This window comes from Corvus brachyrhynchos, unplaced genomic scaffold (genome assembly GCF_000691975.1).
Source record: "Corvus brachyrhynchos isolate BGI_N302 unplaced genomic scaffold, ASM69197v1 scaffold115, whole genome shotgun sequence".
Taxonomy (NCBI): domain Eukaryota; kingdom Metazoa; phylum Chordata; class Aves; order Passeriformes; family Corvidae; genus Corvus; species Corvus brachyrhynchos.
Genome location: NW_008239553.1, coordinates 11,659,847 through 11,676,767, shown reverse-complemented (window position 1 = coordinate 11,676,767; position 16,921 = coordinate 11,659,847).

Below are 16,921 nucleotides of genomic sequence, written 5' to 3'. Positions count from 1 at the left end.
TCAAAAGCCTTAACTCCCACTAACTTTCATTGAGGTTTGTACTGCCAAATGAGCAGGCCTGGGATTCATTTCCCCTACTGTAACTACCCAAATCTTGGGCAGCAAGTCAAACGAAGTCTCTTAGGCTCCCTCTGTAGTCAGAGGAAAGAGACACTCATTTCCAGGGGATGATCCTTCCTGTTCCAAGATGTATTTGACCCACATCTCCAGAAGAGATTATGTCCCTTCAGAACTCTCTCCGCTGTCTCCAGAGGGTGCCCAGTCAGGTAGTTTAGAGCAGATGCCTAAACTTCAGATGACAGCAGTTCAAAGACATGAACTGGCTCCTGAACACTTGAGGAGATCCCCCCCTCTCTGAACTGTAAATATTCCAGACAACGTTATCGTGTTATCAGCAGCAATAAATGCATCTCAAATGGCTATTTTATCATCATGTTGTGTCGCTTGCCTGTTTCCAAAAGCGGGTGCAATCTTCCCAATATCAACAAAAAACATTTTCAACTTTCAGATAAAAATCTATAAAGACAGCAAAACAGGACGGAAAGCGTGAGCACGGACTGCAAATGAACAAAACTGTTCCTGACAGAGCACAGCAGAGGGGAGAGAATTGATTATGCAGTATCAGGATCACAAATCCATATCTGACACCCTTGATATTAAAAAACAATACAGTTCTTCATGCTATGTGGACTAATTCAGAAGAGTGAGATTCTCCCACGTTCGCCTACATAACTTCCCACTCCAATGCCTACTTATCTATCCTCCTGTCTCCCCTAGCCCCAGTGACTGATCGAACTCCCAGGGATCAGAGGGACCTCAGCCCCAGTGAGGGCTGTTAGTCCCAGCCCCAGCCTTGAAGTCTTGCTAAAACACCCCACTGCCCACTCAGGGTCACAGGGAGGACTGAACTGGCCAGCACATATGACTTAGATTCAGTTTGATGCTCCCATTTTGTCCTCCTTCCTTCTCTACATGGTATTTGCCTAGCTTTCTGGTTGCAGGGTGTTAGGAAACCTCTGAGAAAGGGTCAGTGAACATGCGCAGGGTGACTATGAGCCGCAAGCCCAAGATCTCCAGGCTGCAAGGTAGATGTGTGCACACGACAGCAAAGATGACACATTCCAGGTGCCTCTGACGCAAGGTGCACACAGAGACCAGCTGCATGAGCACAGCAGCTCCAAAAACACCCCAGGCACATCAGATCATCCTTTTCCATACTGCAACTGCTGGCAGGTATCCACCAACCTCTTGACACTTTCAGCTCCCAGCTCCTATTTAACTGTACCACAGCCAGTAGGTGCTGTGTCTTCCAAGATCAGCCATGTAGAAATGGCTGACAGAAAGACAGGAGTCATTTCAAGAACATATAAGTGACTCAAGCACCTAAATTTGGTTTCAAAAATAATTTAGGAGTCTAACTATCACTTAAATTCAGAGCATTGTCTAGGAATAGCGCAATGACTAAACTGCCCTCTGAAATAAATCACTGCTACCACCAACCTCCTTCTCTGTGGGACAAACAACTTCTGTAATTAACACTGTCTACCTTCTGCAATGCCATGATGGCTTCTATTGCTAGGTATTCCTCGACACTCCAGGACCTTGCTAGGTCTGCTTAAATTTTAATTCAATTTTAAGCAGAAGGTAATTTTACTACTATTTATCAAACTAATAATATATTATTTCAAAGACAATCTCTACCAGGGTAGCCTCTGTTTATGTGTTAGGACCTCCAAATTCAGGCTATGTGTTGCAGACTAAAATCTCAGAATTTGGGAACATTTTTTCTTCGTTGATTTTCACTTACTTTGACATCAAGTGGAGGTCACAATCATTTTTCTAAAATGATACAATAATGCAATTCTTTGTCACAGATGAAACTTCCCAGTGGGATCAACAGGAACTTTGCTTACAGCCATGCTGTCTAATAAGATCTTAATATGTGTTCATTAACATGAAAAACAGTAACCTAACCAATCTGAAAAACACAGTTAAGAATTCTTGCGGTTATCCCCCTATGGAGAACTGTGGCAAAAATGCTTTATAACAGAATAAAAGCATTAAATTTGAAAACTGCTCTGAAGAAAACATTCAGGTAAAAGTTTAACACTCAGGTAATGGAGGATAGAAGAGTTAAAACTCACTCTGTAGCTCCAGGTCAGCAAGGTTGCTTACACAAGGTGCAAGTTCTCCCTCAGATATATCTACTAAACTCAGCCCAAAAACCAGTGGAGGAGAACTCCAGAGCCTGCCCAGAGTGCTGCAGACATGTCCCCCACTCCTCCTCTGAGCAGCAGCATTGAACTCAGCAGGGCTGGCTATGACCAGAGCCAACCTTCAGAGTGAGACCTGCTCTGAGCACCAAGCCTCCAGGTGGCCTTGCAGCACAATCCTGAGTCACTCCTAGGCACTCAGGAGGCGTCAGGGTGTCACCCCTCTGACACCAGTGCGACAAAACACATCCACATCTGGTGCAGGGAGGTGTCATTCCAGCAATGTCACTGCCCTGGCCCTACGGGATGCAAACAACAGGAGGCTGCGGCAACAGCAGAAAGTTAATTGGTACTGGGTGATCATGAGGATCATAATTTCCACTACCTCTTTGCTATCAGACATCATTTTCTCCCACAGGTCTCTGCCCTAATACTGTTTCCAAACTGAATACACACAAATAAGGGCATAGGCAGTTAGGGGACCAGAAAGTGTCCCCTGTCTGGTAGGGTAAGTTCAAAGCAATCAATCAATGCAAAAGAGAGACAAAGTGCTGTGAGCATCACCAGGATAAGCAAGCATTCAACAGCAAGGCTCTGGGAAGACATATAGGAGTTATTTTAGCAGAAGGAACTCCTTCTACAAGAGTTGACAATGGCCACATGATCTATAAATGCATAAATAGAACCCATAAACAAAAAGATGAGTCTTGAAATATTTTTGAAGACAGTCCAGAAGGCAGTATGGACCATGCTCGTCACAATGAATGTCTCTTCCAACCTAAACCACTTTATGGTTCTACGAGACAATTCTATGATGTAATAGCTTGAGTTTCAGAAGACTGATGGTTTGTCTATTGTGGATTTGTATTTGGCATAAAGCTGGCAAGACTATACTGATCCCTTATAATTTAGCTTTTTATATACAGCTTCTCGCATGACTCTAAAGGTAAGACATCAAGTGGAGGTCAAAGGAAGCATTTACAAGAAATTAAATCAAGAGGCAACATAACACAGTGATGGCTGATAATACATAACCTCTACATGCCGGGTTCCTAGAGTCACTGCTCATTAAATACAAAACCAAAGGCAACCCCCTAAGTCCCTAAAGGGTGTACCTTTGAAGGCCTTTCAAATAAATACCTCCTTTAATCCTTTACTCCTTCTAGTCTCTGTTTCTAGGAGGCCTCTTAAGGCATCAAATTTCTGATTTAGGCAAAATTCCCCTTAAACCGTCACAAAAACCTTTGGATTTGACCTGCAAATAAGCTTAGGTTTTCTGGCACCTTCCTCTGCTTCCCCTCTTCCTCCCACTTCCCAAATAAATGAGACATGGGAGTACATCTGTGGCCATATATCCTCTCTCCCTGACTTGAGCCAGGAAAGGCATCTGATTAGATCTTGGCGCGGGGTGAGCCCCACTCAGGCGTGGGTGCTGCACTGGGGCCAGGCAGAGATAGCTCAAGATGCACTTGACAAGCATCTGTCCCACACAGAGCAGATACAGAACTGCTATCAACATCATCTTACAGCCCCGCTCCAAAGCTGGGGGAGACAGAAATAAGGCTCAGCTTAACAACATGACTTCGCATTCCTCAGTTCCAAAGCACATAAAAGCTTTTTGATTGAACACACAGGGTTTTTTTATAACCATGAGCAAAAACTGAAATTATAGCCTTTCTGCCAAAGAACACAAGTAACTGAGTTTTCACAGAGGAGGTATTATACCTAATGCACACTCCTCCCTCCCCCAAAATAAAAGCACAGCAAAATATTTCATATAAAACAAAGTCTATTTTTCAATTGTCTCCACTGAAATGCTACTGAGCCCTTTGCTCATCACTACAAGAGTAGTATCCAGAATGCAAGTTAAGATGTACCTGCAAGCCAAAAGCCACAGCAGTATAATTAGATCCATTTTGTCTGACAAGTACAAATTTCCAACACAGACTAGGCCTTAAACTGTCAGAATGATGACACACACCTGCCTATCTGAAACGAGCACAACCAAGGAGCCCAAGCTGACTTTACACAGGTTATGACACAGCAAATAGGTAGTTTACCTCTCTACTACTGCATCAGCTAGTTTTTATGAGGGAAACAGCAGCATAACTCATGTCTAGGCCATGACAGATCCCCACAGTTCGGCTCAATGAAAAAGTTATGGCAGAGAACTGTAGGTGCTTGATGCTTTGCACTTCACAGTAAACATGCCGAAGTCCAGAATTAGCTGGATTAATCCCCTTGGTATGTGTCAAAAGGAGCCTTTGTTTTCTCTCAAGATGGTGTAGAAAGCTACCATAAAAAAAGCTACCAGCTCTCTTAGCACGTCTTTAATATTTACAAGCTGGTGTCTCTACTAATTTGAGCAGTACCTACCATTCTAAAATGGGTGTTAATTGACATAACAACTCAAGTCTAATAATTCCTTATAGAAATGCTGCAGTGATGAGATCCAGTTACAGTTGGTGATCCCAGGGGCTGGCCCCAGCGGAGCACAAGTCTGTGTACAGCTAGAGCAACCTCCAAACACTCAACTTGCCCTGGGCAGTCCATGCTGGTTTTTCTGTATTTTAGTATCCATGATGCTCCTGGAAAAGCAGGGGCATAAATAGCTAACCCATAAAGATGCCTGTACTTAATTGTCCCCTTCCAATGCCCCACTGACTGCACTTGACTGGCCAGGCATTTTATTTCCTTTCTCACACCTGACCTGAAAAATATCTATATAGGATAGCAGATATATGGATAGAGGAGCTGCAGTCTATGCTCTGTACACAGACATGTATTGGAGGTAGCAGACACTGCAGAAAACCTTCAGTGGGCAGCCACAGCCACACTTTAAGAGCCATCCTTATTTACGGCGTGGGGTAGTGCAGCCTCCTTCAGAGCCACACTGTATTTGCTCTTCCACTCCCCATACACATCCATGTCTGAGACTCCTCAGCCTGAGGGACAGCAAGAGTTACTCTTTTTTTCCCCAGAACCATAGCCTTTTTTACGTTCAAAAAACAAAACCTGGTATTTAGGCTGACAGAGAGATTAGTAGTGGGCACCCTCCTGCTTAAAAGGCAGTATTATCTGCTCAGATATAGATGAGCTTTTTCCTTTTCATGAATAGTACACAATCTCACTGTTGTTTTTCCAGGACTTTCAAGCAGGCAATTCACACAGGAGAGAGCAGGGATCTCTGGAAGCCATCTAGTTCAAGCCCCTGGCTCAAGTAGGGCCACCCAGAGCCAGTTGCCCAGGACCACATCCAGCTGGCTTTTGAATATATTCAAAATATATTCAAAAATATATTTGAGGATATTCAAACACAACCTCTCTGGTCCACCTGGGCCCGTGCTCAGTCACCCACACAGTAAGAGAGTAAGAATCACAGCCATGGGGTCCAGGCCTGCTTTTGACCACCACATCTAGGTGTCAGTGTACAGGAACCCAGAGCAAACTCACCCCATGTACAAACTGCACTGGGAGGTCACCGCAGGGCCTTGGTGACAACGACACATGCATTTGGCAAAAGTCACTGTTGTGACCTTTCAGAAGTCACTGGGAAGCCTTCATTGCTCATTTAGAGGCAGATCGTCAAGCATCGGTCTTTTCAATGCATTTAGAGTAATTTCTAAACACAATTAAAGCCTTTAGGTGCTTTTATCCCAGTGCAGGTGAACACACCATTCTTCCCAGTATGAATGGCCCCAAACTAAGAGGGCAGGTACTTTCAGCCACATTCTCCAGACTCCTGCTTTTATGCTCATGATGTGAAAGGCCCAATGAAGACGCTGGAAGTTCTTCCTCTTAAGTTTAGGAGGTTGAGGGAAATAAAGAGGTGGAGTTACTTGGCCACGCACTCGATGGTCCCCCTGCCTCTTCCATGGACTGCAGCTTAAGGAGACAACGTGGAACACCTGAAACACATGGGGTCGTTGCACCAGGCACTGGCTCTTCTGCTGCAGCCCTCAAGGCACTGGTTTTCATCACACTGTCTTGCTGGTTTATTAAGAGCAGTGAAGACCATTTGGGGAGCAGCGGGGGAAGGGGAAAAACATTTCAGCAGTGTGAGGGAAACTTCTTGTCAGCGAAAGACACTTTATGTACTGCCCGTGGCAGCACACAGGGTGCGTTATTTACTGCTCCTGCTTCACAAACATATTATACTGCTGGTTCAGGTGCCACCATCAGAGTGCAACTTATCTCCTAGTGACTCACAGCATCCTACAGATGACAGCAGCAACTCTGACATTTCTTTAGCATTCTGGTGACAGATCTGCAACTGCTACAATTAAAGACCCTAGGATTTGTTGTCAACAGTGCGTTTGTGCTGCAGAGCACGTAGTTATATGCACATAGAGGTGGGCTAAAATGGTACATAAGAAGAGAAGAGGTGGTGTAGTCATACCTCATCTTTAGATCCTGACTTAGTTAAGAAAAATACAAGTTTTCGACAGAAAACACCTATTTGAGGCAAACAAAACAAATCATGTTGTTTTGTGCTGCTGGATTTGATGCAACAAGTAGGCAGGCAGGGAGCCCTTCCCTGGCTGGCTCACAGGCTCTTGGGCCCCCCTGCCAGCCATGCTGGGTGCTGATCCCAGGAGCTGGGGCACACACTGTTCCCATCCTCTGGAATAGCCTGTTTATTTCTTAGCTTCTCCTTCAAGGAAAAATAAAAACAAAATTTATTCATTTTTGTCTATATACAGCAAAAAAAAAAAACCCCCCTGCCAGCCATGCTGGGTGCTGATCCCAGGAGCTGGGGCACACACTGTTCCCATCCTCTGGAATAGCCTGTTTATTTCTTAGCTTCTCCTTCAAGGAAAAATAAAAACAAAATTTATTAATTTTTGTCTATATACAGCAAAAAAAAATAAAAAGAAGAGTTTTTACCAAAAATGCCACACCACATACAAGAGAAAGTATAAGCCCTCCGCAAGTCTGTTCAGAAGGGCTCATTCCTGGCTCAGTAAGAAAGAAAATATTTAAAAAGTTAATGGAGGCAGAAGCAGCAAATGGGGCAGTGGGAGACTGGGCAGAAAACCAGGAGGGGAGAGGAGAAGGAAAAGGTTACACTTGGGAAAGCATCTTTACTACTGCAGTAAAAACAAGTCGTTGTTTGTCATATTAGATAGGAAAAGCCCTCACTTAGCCTAATTAGCACAGATTTCACTTATTTCAGAGTAGCTAGACCAGAGACAGAAGAGTTGCCTGGTCCATGCCTCAGGGACTTCCACTGCATTGTTCCCCTTGTGGCCATTATTTCCTAGTACTTTGTCCAGCCAAGTCTTAAATTATCCAAGTCATGGCATTTCCACAACTTCCCATAGAGACTCCACCATGATGTAATTTATCTTGGAGATTTTAGCCGTCTTCCTTATATTTAGGATGAAATTAAGAAAATTTATGCTGCTAGTTCTCATTATTGTGTCCTTGGAGCACTCTCAACCATTCTCCTCCCTGTCTGAGATTTACATGCTTCAGATACTTGTAAATAGCTGTTCTCCTCCACAGCTTTTCTTTGGCCAAAGCACACAAATTTATTTTAATCTCTATAAATTAGCCCAGGCTGCCCTTTAATCATTTATCTTCATCTCCTCTTGATTCTCCATCTTTGAGGCAGTCAGAAGCAGACCGGTATCTGGGAGAGCCATAGCTCAGTGCCTGCTCTCACCAAAACCAGCAGCAGATCCGCTCTCTTTGCAACAGGAAAAGCCGAGCCCAGGCAGTGAAAACTTGCCTCTCAGCTCTGCTGTACAGCAGGTTTTCATGAGATACTGGACTGTTACAAAGGTTGAATCAAGACTGATATACAGGAACTCTCTGTGTTGCTCACTTTTTAAGATCTCTCCACCTGTTTGTTGTGTGTCCCCAGCACAGTGGGGCTGGCACAGGGAGCACAGTGCTGACTGGCATGTGTGGAATGTAAACAGAGATTTCCAGAGTTTCATCCCAAAAGTCAAGGTCTCCAGCTGAGATGAGGGAAATACACTGTAACACGCCCACTGCTTCTGCAGATCTGAGCACAGCAGGAGGCAAGAAAAATGCACTGAGCTATGGGTTATCCTCAAAATACCTCCCACTTCACTTGGAAGGTGCCAAAACCTGTAAATTCACCCAATTTGAATACAGTTATCAAATAAGACTCCACACAGCACCCTCACCCTTTACTGCCACATATCCCCACATCTCTCTTATTGACAATTCAGATATCTTAATCCTTTGGTGTTTTTTCAGCTGCTAATTCTGCAACTGCCTTAAAAAATAAGCCCTTGCATCCACCATGATTAATTCATTCTTCACAAGTCCAGGCTGTTTATTGCTCTTTGTTCATTTATACACTAGCTGTTTACAGATTCTCTTTTAATATTAGCTCTGTTATTTGCTAGAGACTCAAGTCATATTTACCATATGGTAATTGCAGAGATGACATGGACAACAAACAGTGGAAGCTGAGCTGCTATGGCAATTACAGTAAGTGGCAGCAGTCTCCAGGCTTTCACAAGTCCAGGCTGTTTATTGCTCTTTGTTCATTTATACACTAGCTGTTTACAGATTCTCTTTTAATATTAGCTCTGTTATTTGCTAGAGACTCAAGTCATATTTACCATATGGTAATTGCAGAGATGACATGGACAACAAACAGTGGAAGCTGAGCTGCTATGGCAATTACAGTAAGTGGCAGCAGTCTCCAGGCTATCTGCTGCCCCACCTCCATTTCTTCTCTCCCCACCCTCTGACGGCTTTCCCTGTGGGCTGTATGAAGCCATATGCCACTCTGATCTCTACAGCAAAGACAGGCAGAAATTTGTTCTTCACTACAGAATTACCAGACAGGTTGATTCACCTTTTTCCTTTCAGTTTGTGTTCCAAGTGCAGGTCTGCCCTCCCTGGCTGGCTGCCCTGCTCCGTCCTGCCAAGGGCAGGTAATCTGAAATACTGTCTGGAGCTAGACACCCTCAATAACCACATCTTCTTTCTCACCATTACAACCGTACTAACCTCCTCCTCTGCCTCATCCATGGTCTCAGTGTGCCTCAGATATCCCCCCGAAGGAGTTGCAAAGGATCACATTTCAAAGGGTGGTTAGAAGCTTAATGAAGCAGCTCCTTTTAACCCACTTGGGCAGCTGGAACCCATTGAAATCACAGATTTTCCACTGGACACCAAAACATGATTTAAAAATCCTGCAGAAAATCAAGCAGATGACTATGAGAGGCTACTGCTGTTTTCTCCAAAGAGTTTATTTCTTGATTCCTATCAGGAGCACTGGCAGATTCCATACCCAGATGTCATAGGGCTAAGCCAGGTAAATTCATGACTCGGTCCATTAAGAAGATTCAAAAAATCAAGATTACCTATATACGTTTGCCAGCTTGGGGGCAGCGCATACAACAAAGCACTTTGTTTGAAAAGAATGAGATTCTCCCCTGTCATTTCAAACATGCCTGCAATGATGCTCTCCCAATTCCCAGCAGTCAGCAAGTCTTAACTTAGATGCCAGTGCAGAACATTTGAAAACTGGATGCAGGGCATCATGTATCAGAAGAATTTTCTAGCAACATATATAATAATCATACTGTTGTTTATCTCCAAAGTGAAGAAATAGCATTTTCCTGGTATTCAGAGCACGCACTTACATCAGCTTCCTCCCCTTAACCCTCCCCTCCAAAAGCCTGTTTTTACACAAAGTCATCTTAAAAATTAGAACTATCTTTCCAGCCTAGTCAATCTGCATACCATAAGAGGAGGGCTGGCAAGAGAGAAGAGGAACAGAGTACTTAGGACTAGATTTTCTCTGGCGTAAATCAGCATAGGTCCAGTGAGCCCCAGTCAGCAGAGCCAGCTTATTATATTGAAAGAGTTGCCTGAGGAACTTTGGCAACATTTCATACAACAGAAACCTCCAAAAGGAAACCTTCATCTATTTCTTCTTCACAACCCACATCACACACAGCAGCTGGGGGGCATCTTCCTACTTCCTCCATACAACTATATTCCTGTTCATCCTGCCCTGGATCCTCCCTCCTCCCAATATTCCATGCTGGCCCCAAATCTGCTACAACTAGTCCTGCCAACAGGAGCAGCAGCTGAGTCATGGGAGATGACCACTTCAGCCAAATGCACTGAAACCAGACAAGAGAAGGAGAACATTCTCCTTCCCCCCACAATCCCTGGCTGCAGCACACAAGGCTTGGAGTCTCTCTCCTCCACCATGTGCCCAGTGTCACCTTGGAGCAGCACATGAGGTGCCATATCCTGGAGGTAAAATGACAGGAGTCACTGGCTGAATGCGGGTGCTTGAATAACACACTCATCCCATGCAGCACTCTCTGTACAATCTATTTAAGCCACCAGGGAAAAAAAAGAGGACAGCTTCTATCCTGCCACTGAGGGGCACAGCCTCCATTATGGATGCTAGTAGTCCATATCTCCACCAGTTTTACTCAGGAGCTTGAGTCCCCTTTGGGGACAGGGACAGCAGAAATTATCTTTTCATCCTTTTCTGCAAAGAGAAGATTAAAACTGAGATGTGTTTAACTTGCTTTCAAGTCCAAATCTCTCCTAAGACCCTGCTACAGCAAGAAAATTGCAGGGTCCCACTCTTGCTGCAAGTTCCAGTGAAGGACTGACATGAGCAAGAGCTGAGGCAGGAATAACAGCCTGTTTTCACACCCCAGCTAAACACTCATGCCCTACGCCTCCTGCCTCAGCCCAGAAAGACTCTCATGCCCAGCCATACTTCTGTGGTGGTGTCCTGAACCCAGCTCTTCCTGACATTGCTGGTGACAGCAGCTCCTGTCATCTGGAAAACCTGTCACAAGTCACAGGCAAATGCTTTGCCAAAACAGAAGCAACAGTCCCCTAACACCAGCAAGTGAGGAGCAATGGGATAGGAAGAGTGTTATCCCAGGCAGAGCCACCATTAGTTGCATTCAGGTCAGTAACACAAACAGGTAAAAGAACAAGCACAAAAGATCTTTGACAAAATGATGGTCACTTTTCAAGACATAAAAAGCCTTGAAACTAATCCATTTTGCAGTGGGAGTTCAGTGAGCAGACGAATAAAAGTGGGTACTCAATGAATTTGAGATCTGTATCAAAACAACCCTCCACTCAGCAGACATCGTTCCTCTGGCCATTCTCCCTGACCTCTGATCTCTGCAGATACACATAGAAACACTTCTGGATCATTCCCCTGACCCCTCCTCCCACAGCACCCTTGTGGTCCCTTCCCAAACCCAGCTAGCAAGACCATGGCCCCTTTGTCTGGGGTGATTGCAGCAAGGCCCCAATACCTGGTAGCTGTTGGCTCCCACACAGATATTTGCAAATTATGACCAGACCACCTCTTCATGCTCTCTTTGCAACAGTAAGTACATGAGGTTTCTGGAATACTGCACAACCCAACATAACTCCCATGTCCCCTCCCCTCAGCCTTCTTTGGGAAATTAGCTTTGGTCTGAGGGACGGAGGTGGTCAACCAAGCCAAAAGAAGCTCAAGGCCAACACCAAGAGAAAGTTCACAGACTCAGGGTATTTTATCTAGCAAGCACTAGAAACTTCTTTAACTCTATGCTGTGCATTTGCACAATCTGTGGAACACAATGCTGTAAGAGATAAATTAAATACTCTTAAGACTCAGGAATGTGCAGGGAACACTGAAAATACCCGTAGATCCACCAGACAGGATGCATCCCTTCTCTTGCTCCAGTGCATAGTTCAGCCTCACTGGTGTTTGTGAAAACTGCTAATGTGTGTGAACAGCAAAAGCTGGAAAGGCCCTCCCTAACTGAGCATCTGCACCCTGCCTGGGCCAGCCTCTTGCTTTGTCCCAGCAGCCAAGCCCACATGGACCTGAGAGAAGACAGGCACAGAGGATACGTGGCAGATTGCAGATTGAATTTGTGAGTGATGCTGTTAGAACACTGGGAAGCTAGAAGGCATGGAGTTGTTGAGGGAAGTCCGGAGTTGGGGCAGCTACCGCGAATCATGAAGAAATCTATATACTTAAGAAGGAAAAGCAGAGGCAGGAAAAGGCCATGGTTCGGGGAAAGAGGGATATGTGTGACTCACTAGGATGCACAAAGCAGCAAGGAGATGGATCTAGACAGGCAGCAGGCAAGCCAGCAGATTTTTGGGAGTGACGTAGGTGCACCAAGTGCAGCAGAGCATCTTCTCACCTTCAGTCTCCTGGTGTGATTCCCCAGAGGGGAGGCAGCTCCATCATGCTCTGAAGGTTAAGCTGTGCCTTCTGCCTGGCACAAGAACACACTGCAGCCAATGGGTAAAACTGCCTACCTACTTAAAAGCAAACCCCAACACTGCCAGGAGGGACAGGCTTTATTTTTAGCTGGGACACCAGCAGGGTCACTGCTGGTGCTGCATTCCCCCATGGAAGCCAGGGTTTCATGAAGTGTGCTGTGTGCGCAGGGTCACTGCGGGGGAAACATCCATCAGGTCAGCTTTGGGGAGATGGATTATTTAAGTTAAGAGAAGAGGAAACATTTACTAGAAGAAGTGAACCTGAAACTACTCTGGAAGGTTAAAATGAAATGAAAAAATGAGGCTTAAAGAGTCAGAGTGGGCAATAATTTATGAGAGGCCAATGTCTAGTGCACCCATCTCCAAAACACTTACACAGGAGAATACCCCATCACAGCTAACTCCAGCAGCATTCCCTCTGCCTGCCTCCTATGACCCAAGCTTTGAAAGGCTCATTCTTGTCTAGGGGCTGCCAAAACAAAAGCAGCATCAAGTCATTATCCCTCATCAGAATCCTTCGCAAAGGAAAAGTACACAGAGAGCCACCTTGCCCCACACCTTGGCAGACAACAACACTGAGAGCTCCACCTCACTCTGGTCCCTAGGTCCTCACACGGGGCCCCGGTTAGCACCGAGGCCAGCAGCCTCCCCCGGACTCTCACACCAGCCAAGTGCAGCACCCGCGGCGAGCGCACGGCAGCAGCACAAACTGAGCCCGCGGCGGTCCCGTGAGGACAAGCAGGACACTAACAGGTCCTCCCTTGCTAGTGGGTTTCGTGGGTGCAAACCTAATAGAACAGTTGGCACTGCTCCCACTTGCACTCCCAGGGAATGCAGTCTGGAGGCTTCAACATGGAGAGATTGCTGTTGATGAAGCGCTGAGTGCTAGTGTGAAGCTTTCAAGGGACTTGAAAGAATTTAGAGCAGAGGGGAAGTTCTCATTTTATTCTCTTCTTGAAAAACCTGAGTCCATTTGACATGTTGCATCTGAGAAATAGCTTAGCCTAGACCCTCTGATTTATTTTAATCAGGATCAACCCCTGTGCATGTTCTTGGGAAGATTTTATATTAAAAATTTCTTCTTTTCCTGCTTTTTGTGCCTCTTAATAGGTTAAGAAGTGCTTTGCAGACCCCATCACTATTAGATTCTTTGCAACTAATCTGCATTCAGTACTATCCGTTTCATCAAGTGCAGACTTCAAGACTGAACCAACTCCAAGCCTTAACTGCTGCAGGCAATTCAGGCAGCAGCTTCACAGGTGGAAGCAGGGCTTCTTAAGCCAACCAGAACATTTTCCACCTCTGGTCATTTGTTACCGCTCTGCTCTAGCTCTCCCCTTGTTACTGGCATAACTGCTTGCATGGCTAGGGCGTGAATAAGGACCAGGAATCCATCTGGCAGAAAAGCAAGCTGAACTCACCACCTGGACACACGTGCCACTGTGCCAGTATCCTGCAGGGGTGGGACAGGAGCATAAACAAGCAGCCAGGGTGGGAAAGCTGTAGAAAACAAGGTCCAGATGACAAGTATGGCAAGTGCATTAGCTGTATGGGCAGAGGCAGGTTTGCCTCTTGCAGCAGTGAATCCTGTAACACCCCTTGGACCATGGAACAGCCTTGTCGTGCAACACAAGGGCAGAGACATATCCATTTTTCCCAACTAACATGCGTGTTCAAGAGTCACTGCATAATCCCAACCAAAACCAGAGAGGAGGATAAAGGTGCTTATTACGGTGAACTTGAAGCTCAACATCAAGATACTGCTTCCCAACAAGGAAGGCCTCCCTCAAGGTGGTAAACCAAGACATCCACACCTTAATGACCCAAGACAAATCTTCCTGACAGTAAACAGTATGGAGAACAAAAGGACAGGTTCTTCACACTGAGCATTATTCCAAGTACCCTCACCAGTGCAAGGCAGAGGCAGTGCTGCCTTTGTTAATTTGTGTGGGGGGAGCTGTGGCACTGGGGCAGTGGTGGATTTCACAGCCTGCCTGGACCCTGGTCTGGGAGACAGACTCTCTCCTAGCACTACTCACATTGAAGGGAGCTAGGACACATCCAGAGTGAGCGGCAGCCTGACTGCAGAGTGATGTGCAGACATGCTCTAACCCTCCCTTGCTTCTGCCCCTGCTCCGGGGATGGAAACGAGCTTCCACCAGCATGCAGCATATGAACACACTGGCAGGGCACCTTGTGTTGTCAGCACTGGAGTCCCACATTCACTCCTGGACATGTCACCTTCAACACAACCTCAGCAGTCAGATCTAAGTGCCCTCTCGCAGGTACATCCCTGCATCACTACACTTCTTTTGATTAAAACTGTATTCTGCGATGCTGCTGTTTGCTTTGAGACAGCCTCCAAGTACCAGCCTAGGAGAGAGGAGATGAAAGCAATGCCAGTGCAGTCTCATCTGTCTACAGTTTCTAAAACTCTTTGGCACCTCACTGGTTGCAAAACATGCCCAGCAGCACAGGATATTTAGTATTTCTGATTGCTCTTGACCTGGCTGTCTCTGCTGCTGTCCTGAGTTAGGAGGCTTAGGTAAAAAGACAGCAGAGTACAGGAAGGCAGCAAACAGAGCAAGCTCAGTTTTGTAGCCTTGAAATAATCTGCTAGTGAATGGAAACAGAAGCTTCTCCCTAAATCTGAGTGCTCTAGAAGAGCTCCCTGTTTTATTATGATGGAAAATCCTCATTGGAGTGTTTCATTAGAAAACAAGCTATCATAAAAGAAATGTTAAGAGCCCTAAGCTCCCTTCTCTCCCATGATGTCAACTGTCAGAGACATCAATGACAGCTCGACTGTGTGATCAAAGGCTCTAGCAAGGGGATTTAAAGACGGAATTACCAGAAAATTGAGAGTTGAAGGAGCATGGGGGCATGATCATCACCTATTTATAAATGTGTCTTATGGGGCAAACTAATTACTTTATGATGCTGTACTACAGGAACAATGGCACCTGGGTCTCACTGTGACACCGACAAGATGGGGTGGTGGTGCTGCCTTCAGAACGGCATGACACATCCCTGCTGCTCATGCTTCGTTATTCCTGCAAAACCCTGCAAAAGAAGTGCCTCGTGGGGAGGTTGGGAGGCCATCATGCTGAACTTCAGCAGTCACATCTGTGATGGCCCTCAACCACAGCTTGCAGCTTAAAGCATTAAGGCAGAGGGGAAGAAGAGCAGCCAGCTACAGTCTATACCATGTTAGTCCTCAAGCAGCCCATAAGCCCACTGAAGCTGCAGGAGACTTAAGGTGCTTCCTGGATCTCATTCTGCACGTAAGCAGGGACATGAGCTGGAGCTCCGCTCCAGCCCCAAACCCCACAGGTGACCCCACGTCACTGAAATCAGCCGATTCAGGACCATGAGCTCAGCAGCAGAGGGGTTCTAAAGGTTCCCCAAGAACGGCTTATCATCTCATGTATCTTTCAATGGATGAAACTCTTCAGGACAAAGACTGCAATTTACTAGACATCTGTATGGCGCTTGGAAACATGGGCCCCCAACCAGGCTGATGCCTTTAGGAGCTACCGTTATCTAAACGGTAAATCAACAATAGCATTAATCTATGCCACAATACCTCAACACAGTGGGTGATGGTAGATGGAGCATCACAACTATCAATTTCCTGGCTTCAGAGACTTTTTTTCCCTATTAAGAAGATGTTTTTGTCATAGTAATTTAATTTCCTTCACTTTTTTTTAAATATAGAATTAGATATTACTGCCTGGTTTATAAAAAAAAAAATTGGCCAGCAATCAAAGCTATCTTTTTAACTGTGAAGCACATGAAAGGCATCTGAAACATGACAGCAACAAAGAACAAGGAACTATTTGTCAATGCCACTTGGTCATTGGGGAAGCTTAGGGGAGGAGACTGGTGCTGTTTGTTTAAAACAAGCAAACAAAACCCTGACAGACAGACCATTTATCTGTATAGTGCTTCACTTGAAAATACTGGCGAAGGGAATACATCTTCACTTGGTTTCTAATAAAAGTGCTGACACACGCTGTTGTGGCCTTGCCCTGCCTTGGGGATGGAGGATGCCTCTCACAGGAAAGACCCTTTGAAAATAAGGGATCAGGCACAACACAGCAGCAGGTCAGCCTAGGCCCTTAGCAATCTCTTACCTGTACAACCTGCAACACCCTAGCACCTGCCAAGCTCAGACCTTCCCTGACTTCAAACCTACCAGTTTCAGAGGAAAGCAGAGGGAGCAGGAAGGGTGGATTCATCCCTGGGTACCTCTTTCCTTCCTCCAAGACAGCCAAGCTGAGGAACAGTGCCCTGAGCATCCTAAGATTGCCATGCAGAACAACTCTCCATGACTCCCAACAACACAGTCTGCTCCAGTCTGACTGGATCAGACAGGGCAGCTCCTGCCCTACACTGGCCCAGCAAGAGCCTGTGGAGCACAGAACAGTGCATTATCCAGGCTGTGC